Here is an 18748-nt window from a genome sequence, read left to right as displayed (position 1 = left end):
AAAACACAAAACACTAAGAAAAGCTCATGAGCCAAAAAACAAAATCTATGCATAATTTCTGAGATACTGGACACCACAGATAGCAAAACAGACATCAAATAATCTAATAATCTGCATGCAGCCCATGGGCCACCAGTTGGACACTCCTACACTCAAAGCTAAAAGAGAAGAACCAGAGGACTCTGGTGCAGGAGGAGCCTTGGAGGTCAGCTTGCCTTTCAGCCAAGTGTGAGAAAGTATACCAAATGCACTATACAAACTTTCACATTTTTGAAAAGGAAAGGTATCTTGTGACAGCAGGCCAACTGTGGCACTGGTATCACCAGCACGCAGGATAGATTTTGGGTTTCATCTCAAACTAGGGCTTCAAAAGCAAGATAAAAAGACTTAACTGTGAGAAAAGCATAAGGTACATGTTAAATAACTTCTCTAAGATTTTCAAAATGAAAATGTGCACTAGATTGTGTTGGGGAGGAAAAGAATCAATGACTAACAGCAGAACTGTCCTCTTACGTACAGTATGGCCAGAGGATGTTAGAGGTGAGATGCTAATGGCCAGCTGCTGCGTGTGACAGTCTGCAGTCGGCGTGACGACAGAGGAGAGAAGCTGGAAATGGTGAATACGAGCCCATTTCAATATTCTTTTTTTTCTTTTTTCAGACGATCTCACTCTGTCACCTTGGGTAGAACACTGTTGTCACAGCAACCTCAAACTCTTGGGCTAAAGAGATCCTCTTGTCTCAGCTCCCACTATAGGTACCCACCATGATGCGAGTAGTCTTCTCTATTTTTAGTAGAGACAGAGGTCTCACTCTTGCTCAGACTGGTCTCAAACTTCTGAGTTCAAGCAATCTACCCACCTCGGCCTTTCAGAATGCTAGGATTTATCCTTAAGATATGCTTTAAGGCTCGGCGCCTATCAAGCTGCTAAGGTGCCAGCCACATACACCTAAGGTGGCGGGTTCAAATCCAGCCCGGGCACGCCAAAGGACAATGATGGCTGCAACAACAAAAAAAAAATGGCCAGGCGTTGTTGTGGGTGCCTGTGGTCCCAGCTACTTGGGAGGCTGAGGCAGGAGACTCGCTTGAGCCCAGGAGTTGGAGGTTGCTGTGAGCTGTGATGCCACGGCACTCTACCCAGGGGGGACAGCTTAAGGTTCTGTCTGAAAAAAAAAAAACGTGCTTTAAAACAGTGGTTCTCAACCTTCCTAATGCTATGACCCTTTAAAACAGTTCCTGAGGGTCACAACCACTGCTTTAAAATAAGAGAATGACTTAGGTGCCCTGGAAGTCAACAAAAGTCACTGATGAAAACAATCAGAAACCTGGGCAGCAGGACTGACAGATCAATGCGTCAGAAACTGTGGCCAGAAAGGCTTCCTGAAAGGGCAGCAGTGCCACACACAGGGACGTGGTTACATCAAAGGATCACAAGTGGCTATTCCAACTGGCCAAGGTGCAATCAGTGGCGAAACAAGCCCCCCAGGATCACGGTGTTTGAAGCAGCAGGACACTGCAACAGTTGGTTTTTATAAAAGGAACATGTTATACATTTTTTCTTTATCACTTAAAATAACTGAAATTTACCTGACAGTAAAAAACTCCGTTAAGCTACTTTGGCAAAATTTCAAATCTTTTTCTACAGTTAAACCCACCAAGAACTATATGCAATCGTGGAGGCACATTATAAAAATTAAAACCTTTCTGCTTTTAAGTCACTCGTGGTATTAAAACAGGACTCCAGGCTTTGCTTCCAACAGAAACAATGGAAAAGTTCTGGATTTTGCAATTCTGCAGATCACAGTATAAATTCCTGAAATGCTTGCTCCCGCCAGGGGGGCTGTCACAGTCTTTGCAGCTGCTGAGGATACAGGCTCTCCTACCTCTTCCAAATGTCAGGCTGATGGGAGAATGGCAAAGACCACATTGGAAGGGAGTTCCAGTTTTTAATTTGTCTAAAAAAGGCTTTTAGTGGCTTTGACTGAATAATTCCAAATCCTAGAAAAGGCTCCCCAAATAAACATTAGCAAATTCAGATTGACAAAGTGTTATGTTTCCTTATCCTCCTTGGAACCTCAAAAAGTCTTGTAACGTAAACAAAATTATTTGAGAGACTAATTAAACAAATGCCTCTGACACTTAAGATTAAGAACAGTAGCCTGTTCTACTTTATAATTAATTTAAGTTCTTCTCACGGTTTCTCAGTTTTTTAATAGAGGAAAAATATATACCTAAAATCTAAAAACCTTACATACAGAAAGTGAAGAGGCAACTACAAAGTGAAAAACTTAATTCAAGTTCAAGCCTCAGTCCCTTGTGGCCGAACAATGGGCACTGGGAGCTGCTACAGAGGACGTGTATTTCAGGTGCCTGGCAACCCAGAAAACACAGGGACAGCCACACCCTCAAGAATAGGTTACTCTCAACTAAAAGGAAAACCATCTTTTTCCCCTTTCAAATCCCAAGATAAACTTCTAAACACTGTATCCTGATGAATTAACTACAAAATTTAGTTTAAAAAATATCTTTATAAAATCTAGACATAAATCTGAAACAAGCCTACAACTGAAAGCACTAAAAATTCGTTCTTCACATTGGGTTACAGAACTGCCCAGAGGAACAACGGTCAAACTATATCACTAATTAATAAAATCAGGCCATAACGAATCCACAGATGTGAATTTGAGGAAAACCAAGAGGACAGACATTAAGATTTTGGCAGGTAGCCCTGTGATGACATTACTGATAAGAGCAAGATATTTTTCCTTATCTGACTATATTGTCCAAAATAAACAATATAAGTCAGATTTGGCTATATCACACCAAAAAAAAGTTTTAAAAAACAAACACCTACTGGGCAGCACCTGTGGCTCAGTGAGTAGGGTCCCAGCCCCATATACCGAGGGTGGTGGGTTCAAACCCAGCCCCAGCCAAACTGCAACAAAAAAATAGCGGGGCGTTGTGGTGGGCGCCTGTAGTCCCAGCTACTCAGGAGGCTGAAGCAAGAGGATCACCTAAGCCCAGGAGTTGGAGGTTGCTGTGAACTGTTGATGCCACAGCACTCTACCAAGGGCAATAAGGCGAGACTCTATCTTTAAAAAAGAAAAGAAAGGAAAAGAAAGAAACACCTACATCAGCAAAATTAATTAAGTGAAAATGTTTCTACTGACTGAGATTAGCACATGCAATTTTATAACAGTCCAATTTGGAAAAGGTTTCTACTTTCTACTTTGCCTGCACACCAAAAAGTATTCTGAAGTGATTCTCTATTCTCCATCTCTTACCTATATGCCCTGGTAAAACTGCCCAGAAAAAAAAAGAAAAAAAGCACTATCCCTAGAAAAATAAAAGCCACAATGGACACACAATTATAAAGATTTAAAAAGGATTAAAAATACTCATAGCAAATATTATTAAACAGCCAAAACTACTTAAGCGTTCACATCACCACTGCTGCCCTCTTGGCATACACCCATCCAGCTTCCCCTGTGCACTGCATTTCTTCAAACAAAACATTTGTCTCCTCCTCTCAAATGGCCACATACCTCATATTCTTTTTCTTGTTTCACTGCACTTGGTTATTACACCATCATTATTTAAATCAAATATCTAATTTAAACAGTCATGCTGAGTGCCTGCCAGTATTAACCTGAGGGTCAATGTCTTGGCAGTCAATTATGATAATCATGAGAATATTCTTCACTAGCTTTTATTTTGCTTCTCCTAAAAATGCAAAGATTAGGCAATAACATTTCAATATTCTGTTTTGGCAAAGGTTTAGAAAAACACGAGCATTTACAGAGATATTAAATTATCTAACCACCTGGTCCTATCACAAAATGAGGCCCTTTTATTCACACACAGTGTTTAGGACTCTATCACTACTGCTGCTCATCAGTCCGATCCCACCTCCGGGGACTACCGGGAGCTGTGTCATCAGCACTTGTAGACTGACACCCTGGGAGGGAAAAGGTCCTGGGCCTCTCAGGGCTCCCACGTGCATTTGGGCTGGCACAAATTTGCCACTCTAATTAAAAAAACTGCCAGGGCTGCCTTTCAGATTCAAGCAGCAAAAATGAAAGTAAAACGTATTCTCCTCATAAAGTAATTATTTTAAAAACTACGTTAATTTCATTTAAATTCAACTCCAGTTTTTTTTAATAGCTGTCCACCTAAAGTACAAAATTCTACCCAACAACATACCTTTTTTTTTGGCCAGGTTTGAACCTGCCACCTCTGGCATATGGGGCTGGCGCCCTATCCTTTCGAGCCACAGGCACCGCCCACAACATACCTTATTTGCAGATGTGCTAGCTTGTATGCATATCAGACTAGTCAAATTTAGCTCAAGCTCATTATTCTTGCTAGATTAAAAAAAAGATCTAATACATGGTAAAGTGTCTGGAATAAAGAAGTATTTTAATAATTTTTCTGATGTGTTCCTTAGCTACACAGTTCCGTTAAAAACTACGTTATTACAAAGATGTCTGCCACAAAGGAGTTTTAAATCAAAACTGTCTAACTTTGTACAAAGCAAGCGTCTCTGCAGAAAGGCCATAAAAATGTTAACAAGAAGCAATTTTTGAGTGGAAAAGATGTCCCAGAGAATCTGTCATTCTATTAAAAATTTTAAAAAGGGAAGCGAGGGAATGAAACGATCAAGGAGAATGAAAACAACGAGGAAGATGATGTGATGCACACGGTGACCATCGAGAGAGCCGGGTGAAGCACGTAAGCTCAGTGAGTGACACGCTGTGGACCTCAGCTTTCCCAACAGTCTCACAGAACAGACCCACTTAGAAACACTCAATCTCACTCAGCACTGGTCCCGGTGGATTATCCCATATGGTCCTTTAAGTGCTCTAGTCGCCAAGCCCCAGGCCATGGACCAGTAGTGGTCCAAGGCCTATTAAAAGCCACACAGCAGGTGAGCAGAGGATGAGCGATCCAAGCTTCACCTCTATTTACAGCTGCTCCCTATCCCTCCCACCATCGCCTGAGCTCTGCCGTCTGTCAGATAGGCAGTGGCACTAGATTCTCACTGGTGCAAAAGACCCTGCTGTCACCTGCCCATGCCCAGGATCTAGGCTGCATGCTACTTAAGAGATCTAATGCCCCGCCCCCAATCCATGAAAAAACTTGTGCCATGAAACTGGTCCCTAAAGCCAAAAAGGTTGGGGACCACCACTTTAGTGGATGCTTTTTCTATCTTTTGCCAATAGAGAAGTAAAATAATGCCCACAGTGAACAAATGAATCCTAGGAAGCGGCAAGGGAGTAGGAGGATTGAAACAGGCCTTCCTAGGCCAGTGCCCGAGGCTGGTGGAAAGGGTCTCACTCATTTCACCATATCACCCACTCCCAGGTCCCCAAGGTCACACATCCTCCATGCAAAGAGCTGACCCCAACTAAGGTGAGCCACCAAACTGGGCTCCTGACCCCGTCTCCAGCACTGTGGTAGCACTCCGAATAAAGTAGGTCCTCAAGATAAATTTGGTTCTCAAACAACAGAAACCACAAAAGTGAGATAATAGCATCAAACTATGCCACACAGTCCTTGGGCCATGATTTGATTAATGAGCAATAATCCTGTTCAAGGCAGATGGGAACCAAGTATGATGCACACGGATAATAATGACCTGATACTGTCATCAGGAGTTGTAAATGAGATAATGCATATAAAGAATGAGGCAGTGCCTGGCATGGACTCAATAAATGGAATCAATTTTAAGGAGTACCCACAGTAGATTCCACTAAACAAATTACAGAAACCCCACGCCTGCAAGTCTAAATTGTCAGCATATGTTCTTTCTCATGGAGACAATGACATTCTGCTTCTACTAACAATTCCTAATTCAGCCATTTGTTTTGTTCATTTGTTCTACATTGATTCATAGGATCCCACCCAGATGTCATTACAGAAATGTACAAATCCAATGAGAACACAAATTTAACTGAGGGAAGAAAGAATTCCGTCACTCACTCAAGTCCCCCATCATATTATGTTCACAGTGTAAGCTGTTAAGTGTATTTCCTTTTTAAGTGTGTAACCTACTTTCTGCTTCTAATCAATACTTTATTTTGAAAATTAAACATAACGGGTCCCTCCCGTTATGAAGCAAGTCTTCATCTTTGGGGAGGAGACTTTAGACCCCTCTCAGGTCAGGTAACACAAGGCAGCCCTGGCAGACACTCATTTCCTTAACACTGGTATCATCAACTTCAGAAGTAAATTCTCCTAAGAAGTGGTTCTTTCACATTTGTTTTTTCCTGATTTCACATCCAGAAAGACTGCAAATAAATCTATCACATACAACCCAGAAACTGTTCCCACAGTGACTTACAAAGCTGATAACTGAGTACCTAAGAAAATGTAAGAAAACCTCACCCAAAATGTTACTGGTATAAAATCTGGTTGTAACTAGAGTCATGAGCAGTTTGGACCACATAAAGGTTAAGACAGAAAGGAGAACATGAGGAAAACAGCAAACCCTTCATTTGGGAAGCAAATAGTGAAGGGTGCTAACTGCTGCCCAGGCACAAATTAAATTCCAAGCATTATCTAAATCCATTAGCCTATGTCACCACAAGTATCCTAATTTGGGTAACAGTGAACAAGACAGCTTTGTGAGAAGGTGGTCTCTCAGACGCAGAGGATTCTCTAGTGTTGGGATGTATGTATTGAGTTGTGACTCCAAAGGAGTCCCTTACTCTTACCCAATCTGAAATCCAAAGAACATGTTACAAGATAGTGAAATTGTTTTTTAGAAATGTGCTGGTAAGCCAAAAGATGGCAGAGTCACCACAGAATGAATTTTGCCAGAACCCAGCCATTTCAGTGGGCTGAACCAAAGGTTAGTGTGTCAAGAGTGTTTCTAGAAGACTCTCATTTAATATTCACAGCAACCCTGCAGAGCAGGCCTTATCCCCATTTTACAAACAGGTAAACTAAAGACCAAAATGTGCAGAGTGACCAGTCCAAAGTCACAATGCTGCTGACTGGTGAAGCTGGGATTTGAATCTCACCATAATAAACTTCGCATACTATGCCTCTCCCAATAGGCAAAGTATAGCTGGGTGAGCAATCTCCCCCTCTCCTCCACCCTACACCAATAAACATTTCAGGCTCATTTTAAACAAGTTATTTTTCAAAGCACTGACAGACTTATACTTAAGGCAGAAGCGACAGTAAAGCCCAAGCAATGTATTTTCACCCACTAATGAATTTTCTGAATAGTTTTTGTTTTTTTTTTGTTCTTTTAGTGTGGCTTAGCATGGAAATTGAAGGGAGGGAAGGATGGGAGCACGATCGATCATCATTTACTATGAAAACAAAATTTCATGTCATGTATTTTTTGACAATTAACTATGAGATTTGCAGGACTCAGTCTCTTTAAGAGGATCAGAACTAGGGTAAGTCGAACGATCACTTTTTATTTAATATTTTGTACACTCTACCGCAACCATGAATTTATCTTGGCACACAGACAGTAAAGTACATTATCTTCCATCCTGAATTCCTCAATTTATAATGACAGAATCATAAATGCAAATAGACATAAAGCTTAATAAACAAATTTGATCTTGTTATCAAACATTCCTCTGATCCAGCTAACAAAGAAAAGATACTTCCTGTGACTAAACATTTAGTAACTGATAAAATGCCTAAAACAAGTCGATTTGGACTCTTACACCCTGTTCTTCAAAAATCTAAGATTGAGACTACTGATAGTTTGATACCTCTATTTATTTTTTTTAAATGCCAGTAAGAGGGAAACAAATTTCAACACTAGTGTTAATCCTACAAAAAGTACATTCCCATCATGTGTAAATAGACAAGGAAATTGTTCCACATGTAAAAGATCAAAACTGCATCTACTACCACAGTGGTGCTGGCCTCAGCACAAACCTGCTACAGAGAAACAGAAGAGTCAGGACTCTGTAGGGACATTAGCATCCTCACAGCAAAGATGCCAACGCAGGAAGTGGAGAGCAGCAAAATCCTCACTCCCCACAGGAAATCAAGTCTGCTACACCCAGAAGTCACTTTATTCCAGAGAAACATGCTCTGATAAGCCCATACCTTAAAGACAAAAATACAACCAACAGAACCAGAAGACAAAATCTACAGCTCAAACTGGCAAGAGAATGAAAACTGAACCTGAGAAGACAAACAGTAAAAAGAATACCGAAAGGCCCAGAAAGTGCACTGTTACCCACTCTAAAAACTGTGTTGCCACTTTAAACACTGCACATAATTCTGTTCGGGGGTTCTAAACCTGAGTGAACAAACCAGTTTGCCTTCATTTTTGTAGCATGTGGTGTCTCAGGAAACCTACTAAAGACTGCACCAAGAGGTAGAATTATAAATACAAGACAAATAATAGATTATTTACCACTGTAGCTTTAATAGAAAAAAGGAGGGCGATTTTAACCTAAATAGCACTACATTAATTGCCTTTATTTTTTAACCAAAGACAATCCTTTGCAAGTACACATTTTGCTTTGGTAACACACAGCTAATTCATTAAGAATGTAATTAAGTTTTAGACAGTAATTAAGCTAATAAGAACATATAAAAAAATCAATGTTTCAAATGTATCAAATTAGTATTTTAGATGTCTTATTTTAGAAACAGGTATTTTATATGCTACATACACAATATTACTTTAACATTAAAATTACATCTCTTGCCTCTGAAACCACTCAAATATTCTTCGCATATTAAAAATAAATGTAATATACTTATTATAAAATAACAACACGTTACCAGATTTTTTTGTGTAAATGTGTGTGTGTGAGATAGAGTCTATGTCACTTTCGTACAGTGCTGTAGTGTCACAGCTCACAGCAACCTCAAACTCTTTGGGGCATAACTGATTCTCCTGCCTCAGCCTCCCAAGTAGCTGAGACTAAAGGCGCCTGCCACAATGCCAGGCTATTTTTTGGTTGTAGTTGTCACTGTTGTTTGGCAGGCCCAGGTTGGGTTCAAACCCACATGCCTCAGTGTATGTGGCCATCACCCTAACCGCTGAGCTATGGGCTCCGAGCCAGATTTACCAGCTTATTATTACAACTTCTAGCAAAAAAACATTTCAAATTTCAGGATCATGACCACAGAAATAGTAATGGGAAACAGCTAGAATAAATGCTTCAAAACACAGAGAACTTTCCCTGCCCATGATCCCTCAAGACCTTTGCTTCTTGTTTTAACCTCAACAAAGTTACCTCCTAACTTTTAGGGAAACAGTAGAAAAATGCTTTAAAAATTGAAAACTAAAGCACAGATTATTAAACTGCAGTTCTGCCTGGCATAGCATATAGTGTGTATTTGGGAGCTAGGGGCAGAGCGTTAACTACCACGTTTCCCCGAAAATAAGACCTACCCAAAAAATAAGTCCTAGCAGGATTTCTATGCATTTGTTAAATATAAGTCCTACTCCGATAATAAGACCTAGTGATGGGTGTGGCTATGCAGATATGCTGCATTTCAGAGCCAAACTGGTAAGGAAGACTGGAACACCTTTTATCTGCCATAGCTCCTTTCTCCAAGTTCGCAATTGCAAGGGTGTGCATGTGGTAACCACGGTAGCAGGCATCCTATTGCACACATGAGAACGGCTAGGGGAAAGGAGTTCATGCATCACTAGCACCAGCCCCACCAACAAGGTCGGCTAACCCCTGTCAGATTCCAGAGGATGACTTAACTGTATTTGAATAAATGTAGATTGTTGTATTACGCTTAATAAAAATAAGACATCCCCTGAAAATAAGCCCTAGTGTGTCTTCTTGAGAAAAAATAAATACAAGACAGTGTCTTATTTTCAGGGAAATACGGTACATTTGTCTAAATAGAATATTCTTAGTAAAAGTTTGAGATAAAGAAAGCTGTATTATGTTTTGTTATTAGAAGCTTTTAAAGTTTTATATCACACACATATTCTAAGAATCTACTGTAGGTAAAGGTAATGAAAGCATCAACCTCTACCCCTTTCTAAAAAAATTCTAGAGTGCACATCGACAGGTTAGGGCAACTCTCTTCACCTTCTGGTCTCCTTTCAGGCCTCTCCTTTGGAATGAGTCAAGCAAGTAGAATAGGAAAGCTTTACGAGCAAACAAAACATCTCAAGAAGGTACTACTTCAGAGAGCTCAAGTGCATTCCTCTTATAGGTAGAAGTAAAATATAAAAAAGCTGCTCCCAATAAATACTTGGTAGAGCAAACCAGAAATAAACAAAATCTGTATTTTTTTTTTGAGACAGAGTCTCGAGTTGTTGCCCTGGGTAGAGTGCTGTGGCATCACAGCTCACAGCAACCTCTAACTCTTGGACTTAAGCAATTCTCTTGCCTCAGCCTCCCAAGTAGCTGGGACTACAGGCACCTGCCACAATGCCCAGCTATTTTTTGGTTACAGCTGTTGTTGTTCGGCAGGCCCGGGCTGGATTTGAACCGACCAGCTCCAGCATAGGTGGCTGCTACCCTACCCGCTTGAGCTATAGGCACCGAGCCCAAAATCTGTATTTTGGTATAACACCTTAAGACAGAGAAAGAAACAAACACGGATGATCTAACTCAATTATATGTACAAAACAAATCACAACTGCAATTACAATTAAGTTTCTAGGTTTAATTTTTAGAGTATTAATTAAAGCATATTCATAAAATATTTTATTTTATCAGTGGAAGAGCCGGACTGCTAAGCCAGTCTCAAGGAAAGATTTCCTGCCGAGCAGGAAGCTCAATATCACTGGCTTCTAGAACTCATCAGTAAATAAAATGAAAGCATTCTAAACTACATTGGGTGTCCCCTCCTCCCACCGCCCTGCAAAGGGAGTTGGGCAGAAGCAACGTCTCACCCTGTTCTTGTGGTTTCAAGACTGATGCCAAAATAATATAAAACCTAAGAGAATGAAAATATTCATAAAATGCCCAAACCAACAAACACGGTGTTTAAGAAAACACTAGATAAAAGCTAGCAGAGGGTATAATGCAACTTGTGTTTTTAAAGATTGCTTATTGAGTATGCTCAAAGGAATCCATTCTCTCTCTCTCTCTCTTTTTTTTTTTTTTTTTTTTGTAGTTTTTGGCCAGGGCTGGGTTTCGAACCCACCACCTCCAGCATATGGGGCTGGCACCCTACTCCTCTGAGCCACAGGCGCCATCCAGGAATCCATTCTCTATATAATCCATAAAGCCACAAAGCAAAAATAACCAAAGACATCAGTTCCCACCGTAACGGCTTTAATACAACAAAGACTTCACCTAATCACTGTCTCAGTATTCAGGATTGAAGTAGGCACTTCTAAGGTGAGTAGTGAAAATTCACACTGACTAATTTGTAAAACCAATAAAACTGCTATTTATAGAATATAAATGCTCAGAAACATTACAAATAAAAACTGAATTTAGGCAAGACACAGCCACTAATCTAGTACCTGGTGAACTTGGGCAATGCATGTACATAACCCCTTTGAGCATGAGTTTCCCCTTCTGCAAACAAGGATCATGATTCCTACTTGGTATGATTATGGAGAGGATCAGCAATGGTGGATATGGATCAAGCACAGTACCAGAAACAAGAGTAATTACCATCATCATCACTCACCAAGAGAAGCAGTGATTCATCACACATGAGAAAATAAACGTCAAATCCTGAGTTATATCCATACAAAATACACAGTAATAAATGAATTCAACCAAGAACTCTTATCATGTATGAAACAGGTTTTAATCTGTGGGGCAAAAAGAAAAACTTTCAGTATTGACCTTTTCCAAACAACAGTATTTTCTTCCTGCTTCTCCACATCATTCAGCTCCCCTAAACTATCTCAACCAAATTATTAACATTAACAAAACCAACTTTAGAACTGTATTTGGCAGCATATAAAATAGAAATAAGTAATCTGAATACCAACAGAGTACCATGCCAGACTGTCTCAAGTTCCAACTTTCAGTTCTCTATACAACCTTTAACTAAAAGAAATGTCTATTAATTTTTAACCTCCATAATGATGTTCTTGGGGTATCTAATCCGATTTCTCAGTTCCTTAAAGGCAACTCGAAATATAAAACTACACCCTCCTCTCAGTAATCTACAAACATTAAGTGTGAGTGTTTTAACAGCCGTCGTTAACTGGGATGTGAAACTACCTAGCAAAAGGAAATAACACAGGCATTTAAGAAACAAAATATCCATAAACAGCCATCTCTCTAGTGTTCACATTTGAGAAAAACAAAAAAAAAAATAGATTAACTTTCAAATTATAAATGGATTTGCAAAAATCAACTAAATTATTTTGAACTCACTGTTTTTCTGAACTTTTTTTTACCTTTTAGAAAACTTAAATCACAATCACACCTTTTTTCTGTCTGAGGCAAGTCTCACCTTCAATTTACACATGGAGAGGAGAACCAGAATCAACAGCCTGGGAACATAGGCACAGTGTATTTCCTGATACGTTCACTCATGTGTTTGAAATGGTTTTTAAACATGGCATATGTTACGATGTTCACAAGCTTATCCACTAAATTACAGTTGAAAAACTTGCAAAATGCTTTGAAAATCATCCTCAGACACCACAACCAGGCCTCTATCACTCAGCTTTGGCCAAGGAGCCCAAAATGGAGCTATTGGCTGCTAAGAAAGGTCAGGTGATCAAATCCCACAGAAACCCATCCAATCTCTACTTTTATTTAGTGTATTCTCCAATTTTAACTTTTTTTTTCTTTTTTTTGAGACAGAGCCTCAAGCTACCCCCCTGCGTAGAGTGCTGTGACTTCACAGCAACCTCCAACTCCTAGGCTCAAGTGAGTCTCCTGCCTCAGCCTCCCAAGTAGCTGGGACCACAGGCACCCGCCACAACGCCCGGCTATTTTTTGGTTGCAGCTGTCTTTGTTGTTTGACGGGTCCGGGCTGGATTCGAACCCGCCACCTTAGGTGTATGTGGCTGGCGCCTTAGCCACTTGAGCCACAGGCACCGAGCCCCAATTTTAACTTTCAACAGAACCACTGTGTCATTTTTTCTGCTGCCCACCACATGTAGACATGGACAAAACCCAGCATATCGTGTGTAAGAAAATGCAAAAATACCTAGTTCAAATTCTGGCTATGATGCCCATTCCCAGAGTGATCTCAACAAGTTACCCCACGTTAGGAAGTGTCTATTTCCTACTTTTCCACATCAACCAGGAAACTAACTAAGTGCGACCTGTACCTGGCTGCACTGAGACAGACTAGAAGCTCTACCCAAGTCATCTGCTGCCCAAGTCATCTCTCAAATCTCCACCAACTCAGACACTTACTGCAGTGCCTGGTAGAAAAGGGGCCAATATGGCCATTGGCAGAACTAAGTTTCATAATCCAAAATTACTCATGTGGGTTTCCACACAGGAAAAGAATTGCTAACAAAACTGCATCCCTCCTCTTAGAGCTTTCAGCCCCAAGAACATCCTATGTCATTTACATCACAGCCTCAGAAAGGCCATCCCTGACCACCCCATCTACCCCGCGAAACAGTCTAACTTTGTAAGGCTATTGTATAGTTCATCTGCTGGCCTACAGTCCATTCCCCACTCTCCGAAATGTCAATTCCAGGTGGGGCACAGCAGCACACGCCTGTAATCCCAGCACTTTCAGAGGATCACTAAAGGATAAATGTTCAAGACCAGCCTGAGAAACACAGCAAGACAGCATCTCTACCAAAAAACCATTTTTTTTTTTTAATTAGCCAAGCAATGGTGGGCACGCGCCTATATTCCTAGCTACACAGGAGGCTGAGGCAGGAAGATCACTTGAGCCCAGGAGTCCAAGGCTGCAGTGAGCTATGATCAAGCTCCTGTACTCCAGCATGGGTGACAGATTCTGCCTCTTAAAAAAAAAAAAGAGGGTGGCGCCTGTGCCTCAAAGGAGTAGGGGGCAGGCCTCATATACTGGAGGTGGTGGGTTCAAACCCGGTTCCCGGCCAAAAACTGCAAAAAAAATTAAAAAAAAAATAAGAATGATAACTCTGTGAGAGCAAGGATCTTTGTCATTTTAGCTCTCTGGAACTCCAGCATCTAGAAAATTGCCTGACACAGACTCACTGAACGCTTGTCCAGGGACAATGACCGTCCAGAGTTACTACTTTTCTGACCTACTCACAGCCCCAAGGTCCCTCCCAATGTCCTCTCTGCCCTCCCTAGGTTCTGTGATGCTTCCATTCTCCACCCTTCCCAAAGAAAGCCTCCCCAGCCAGCCAGCATTCCTCTGTCCTCCTTTGAATGTTTAGTCCTTATCCCTTATACCAAGGATCCTCAAACTGGTACAGGGCCTGTTCACTGTCCCTCAGACCGCTGGAGGGCTGGACTGCGGGCCCGGGACGAGTCAGCTGCTAAGCAGGACAGGCAGTGGGAGGCAAAAACACCCAGCAGGCCAGATAAATGTCCTAGGTGGGCTGCATGTGGCCCGCAGGCTATAGTTTCAGGACGCCTGCCTTATACCATGTGTTTAGCACTTTGTTTTTTTAAACTACCTTAGACTGAGTTATTGTTACCTCCCCATACTGAATGTAAGTTTCTAAAAGCATCAGTTATTCAGCACCTGTAGGGGAAATTTTCAGATATGTATAATTTCCAAAAATTTGAATGTTCTTCACAGAACTAAGGTTTTTTATTTGAACAATTCTGATGGTAAAGACAGATGAAATATTTCCTTGTTGAGCAGATTATATTTAACTGGTCTAAAAGTCACCTAGATACTTATTAAATGAGTTATTTTCAGGCTCTATTTAAGGTTTATAAAAGATTATCTGAAGCTATTAACTGACTTTAAGGAACTACGCTCTTTATAATTGATTATTAGCTTTCTTACAAATTTTATCTTCTTCACTGTCCAGTATAAAACTTTTTGCTGATAGATCACGCATGTAATCCTAGCACTCTGGGAAGCCAAGGCAGGTGGATAGCTTAAGTTCACAAGTTCAAGACCAACCTAAGCAAAAGTGAGACCCTGTCACTACTAAAAATAGAAAAACTGAGGCAAGAGGATCACTCAAGCCCAAGAGTTGGAGGCTGCTGTGAGCTATGACCCACGGCACTCTACCCAGGAGGATAGCTTGAGACCCTGTCTCAAAAAAAGAAAGGGCTCGGCATCTGTGGCTCAAGTGGCTAAGGCGCCAGTCACGTACACCTAAGGTGGCAGGTTCAAATCCAGCCTGGTCCACCAAACAACAATGATGGCTACAACCAAACAATAGCCAGGCGTTGTGGTGGGCACCTATGATCCCAGCTACTCAGGAGGCTGAGGCAGGAGACTCACTTGAGCCCAGGAGTTGGAGGTTGCTGTGAGCTGTGATGCGACAGCACTCTACCCAGGGGGACAGCTGCAGGCTCCTGTCTCAAAAAAAAACCTTGCTGCTGTCAATAACTCTTCTCTCCTAATTTGCTGTGAATAGTGTTGTCAAACCTAACGTAAGGGTCAATCAGCAGAGGGAGACTCTGATGCATGGAGGAAGAGGGAGAGAAGAAACTCAGTGCTTATTCTGAGCTTACACAGGTGCTCCATAAATACCGACTGAAAAAGTAAGTCACAAACTCTGTAGATCCTCAGCAGGAAACATGGGAGTAATTGCCAGACATATTTTGAGAGGTAGCACTTAACAGTTACCAAGAGCTCAAAAGCTCCACAAAGCATGCTTCTTTCTATCTCATTTGCTCCTGACAACAACCTCCCGAGGTTAGGTGGCCCTGTGTATCATCAATATTATGACACCCACTTGTAAAGCTAGGTTAACTGTGCCTGAGAAAGGTGACATGACATCACACATCTGGTAAACACCCAAGTGCCCGTGTTTTTTATTCCTTCCACTCAGCTGTTTTGTATAAAGCCACTGTTGTTTCTTCAGGTTAAAAGAACTTCAGGTAACCCTGTTACGTAGCAAGAGAGCAGGACAACACATTCTGCTACCACAGTCTACATTTTGTCAGAGCATCTGCCAACTGTCATTGTTTACTGCTAACAAGCAAATTCAATTTCTTTTTTTTTTTTTTAGACAGAGCCTCAAGCTGTCCCCCTGGGTAGAGTGCCGTGGCATTACAGCTCACAGCAACCTCCAACTCCTGGGCTCAAGCGAGTCTCCTGCCTCTGCCTCCCAAGTAGCTGGGACCACAGGCGCCCGCCACAACGCCCGGCTATTTTTTGGTTGCAGCCGTCATTGTTGTTTTGGCGGGTCCGGGCTGGGGATTCGAACCTGCCACCTTAGGTGTACGTGGCTGGCGCCTTAGCCGGTTGAGCTATAGGCGCCGAGCCAGCAAATTCAATTTCATTTCTCACAGTAACAAATAGAGGACAAAGATCAAGAAGATGATAAATACTTCTAGTTTTGGCCTTTCTACTATGCTGTTTTACAAATTACAATCTTCCTGTGGTTCACATTAAAATAACCTGCAACACCTGACACTAAACCCCTCTTCTCTCTACCTAGGAGTTTAATCTATCCTATCCAAGAAACTGCTCATGTTCAATTTTTATAGGGACTGCTCAGACATGTAAAAAGTTAAGGTGAATGCCAAATAAATTCTAGTTAAAAATCCCTAATATATACATATCTTTGGCCCACAGCAAAATTGCACACTCAGAGACAATATGAACTGTGTTCTCTTCCTCCCTTACATGTTTGAGTCTTTGCTTGCCCATCAATGAATATTTATTGAGGGCCTACTACATGCCAACCATCTCGGCATTGATCATGAGACTGCAGGTGCCACAGCAAAAGTTATTGCTTTTTTTTGCCCATGACTGTGCTGTACGACCTACCAGTGCCTGGCACACTGCAGGGACTCAATAAACATTTGCTGAGTAAAAGAGAAAAAGAGAGGAGTGGGCAAAGAGGGACACAACTTTGTATGTAAAGAAATCAGGTCTTTGCACTGCCCCAAAACGCCTTATGATCCAGCAGGGAGCTGATGAATTCTGAAAGACTCCACATGTAATACACAGCTGTAAGCCCAGCAGCTGTCACACAAGGAGCTGAAGTCAGAAGAATCCAGCCTTTTGTTTCTGTCTCATAACCAAAATGAAGTCAGATCTACTGTCAATCCACCTGTCAGCTGTATGTCTTCAACATCTGGCTTTCAGAAGTACGAAGTTAACACTGCCTCTGAATGAAATTTATACTGATTCTCTCTACAACATGACTCTGAAAAAGCATTATTTAAATGTCTGAGGTCACACATAAGACCTAAATAGAACTGAGTTAATATAAAAAGTTCTCCATTTCAGGTCTTTGCAAGCTATAAACTGGCCTTCACGAAGTACTTAATTTAAAAATAAAAAAGTTAAATTCAGTATGTAAACTCTCCAAACTTTAGGTCATAGAAAGCAAACAGGCCTCTTTACCAGAAAGCCGTTCAAAAAAAGTTTCAAGAGTGAGCTTTGTGCAAGTTTTTTAATTAAAACCTAGGATGTAGTGGGTTACATGCTGCCTAGAGTAGTTACGAAAATAGTAATGGGGAAATAAGAAATATTAACTATTTAATTCAATATAAAAACCCAGCGAGCAATCTAGGCAGGTATGAAAATGCAGATATACAAGTTCATGTATCACTAATAAAACAAAAGTTTATTTTCAGGTTTTATCCAACAAAGTGAACAGAAAAAATTAAGGAGTAAAATTTTGAAAAGCAAGAGTAATAAAATAGGTTCTAAACATGTACACCAAAGTATGTCAGAGAAAAGCCTTAATGTAAGTGAGGCTGCCATAAAGCTATTAACATATTTAAATGTATTAGTTACACTTAAGAGGCGCAGTGAAGATTCTCCATCCTCCCAATCTCCAGTCAGGGACAAGTCACACCTTACCTGGTAACATTACTTACAAACAAGGAACAAGGTGAATTATGTGAGAATCTTCAAACAAGCACTAAACCTAACATCAACAAGAGTTTAAAAATAAAAGTCTGAGAATTTTCTAGAAAGATCTGATTCAGGATCAAAGCATTTCACATTGACTAAATCACCCTGGATAAACAGAGGTCTCCTACTATGAGAGGCCTACCAACTGTCCCTTGGGAGAACTAGTTCTATTTCCAATATGCTGTGATATTCAAAGAATATGTAATTGAAAAATCAAAACAGACTTCTTGCCAGCATTTGTTAACGGTGTTTTTTAAAATTTTCCAAACTCAAGTTTAAGATCTGATTTTATTGACAGTATGACTTCCACAACTCGCTTTGCAATGTTCTGGGTAAAGGACGGACTCCTGACTACAAAAATTTACTTAAGACCTTAGTCGGGCGAAAAAAAAACATGTATTTACATTAATAAGAAACTACCATACTGTTCCTTGGCTTGTATTCAAACTGGGCTCTACGAAAGATTTCTAAATTCACATTAAAATTCTTTATTAAAAAAAAAAAAACCCTTCAGCGTGTCAGTATGCCAGCTGGAAATGATACAGCCAACCACCCAAACTACTTTCCTCCCCCGAAATTGTCCCCTCCCTTCTGAAGTATGACTACACTTCACCTTTTGTTAGAAATCATCATAAATCGTAAAACTCTGAGAACTGAGAACGACCAAACGGCCCGCTCTCTAACTTGCACGCCGCCCCCAGCGCCCCTCTCCGTCCCGTGTCCCGCTCTCCTCGCCCCGTCGGTCCGCCCGCGTCCCCGCCCGGCCCCCACCAGACTGTGCGGCCGAGTCCCGCGCGGCTGGCCTGGGTCCGCGCAGCGGGGCTGTCACGCCGGCCGGCCGGAGGGTGCGGAGCCCGCT

The 18748-nt window shown here is 41.2% G+C and overlaps 1 protein-coding gene across 2 annotated transcripts in view; it reads right to left on the bottom strand.

Moving 5' to 3' along the window:
- The window catches only part of PRDM2 (PR/SET domain 2), a 79680-nt gene that overhangs the window by 20224 nt on the left and 40708 nt on the right, over nucleotides 1–18748 (bottom strand). The gene's annotated exons all lie outside the window — the stretch shown is intronic.

Source organism: Otolemur garnettii, unplaced genomic scaffold (assembly GCF_000181295.1).
Source record: "Otolemur garnettii isolate 467f Iridium unplaced genomic scaffold, OtoGar3 scaffold00067, whole genome shotgun sequence".
In the NCBI taxonomy this organism is placed as follows: domain Eukaryota; kingdom Metazoa; phylum Chordata; class Mammalia; order Primates; family Galagidae; genus Otolemur; species Otolemur garnettii.
This window is presented reverse-complemented; position numbering and strand designations above follow the sequence as displayed.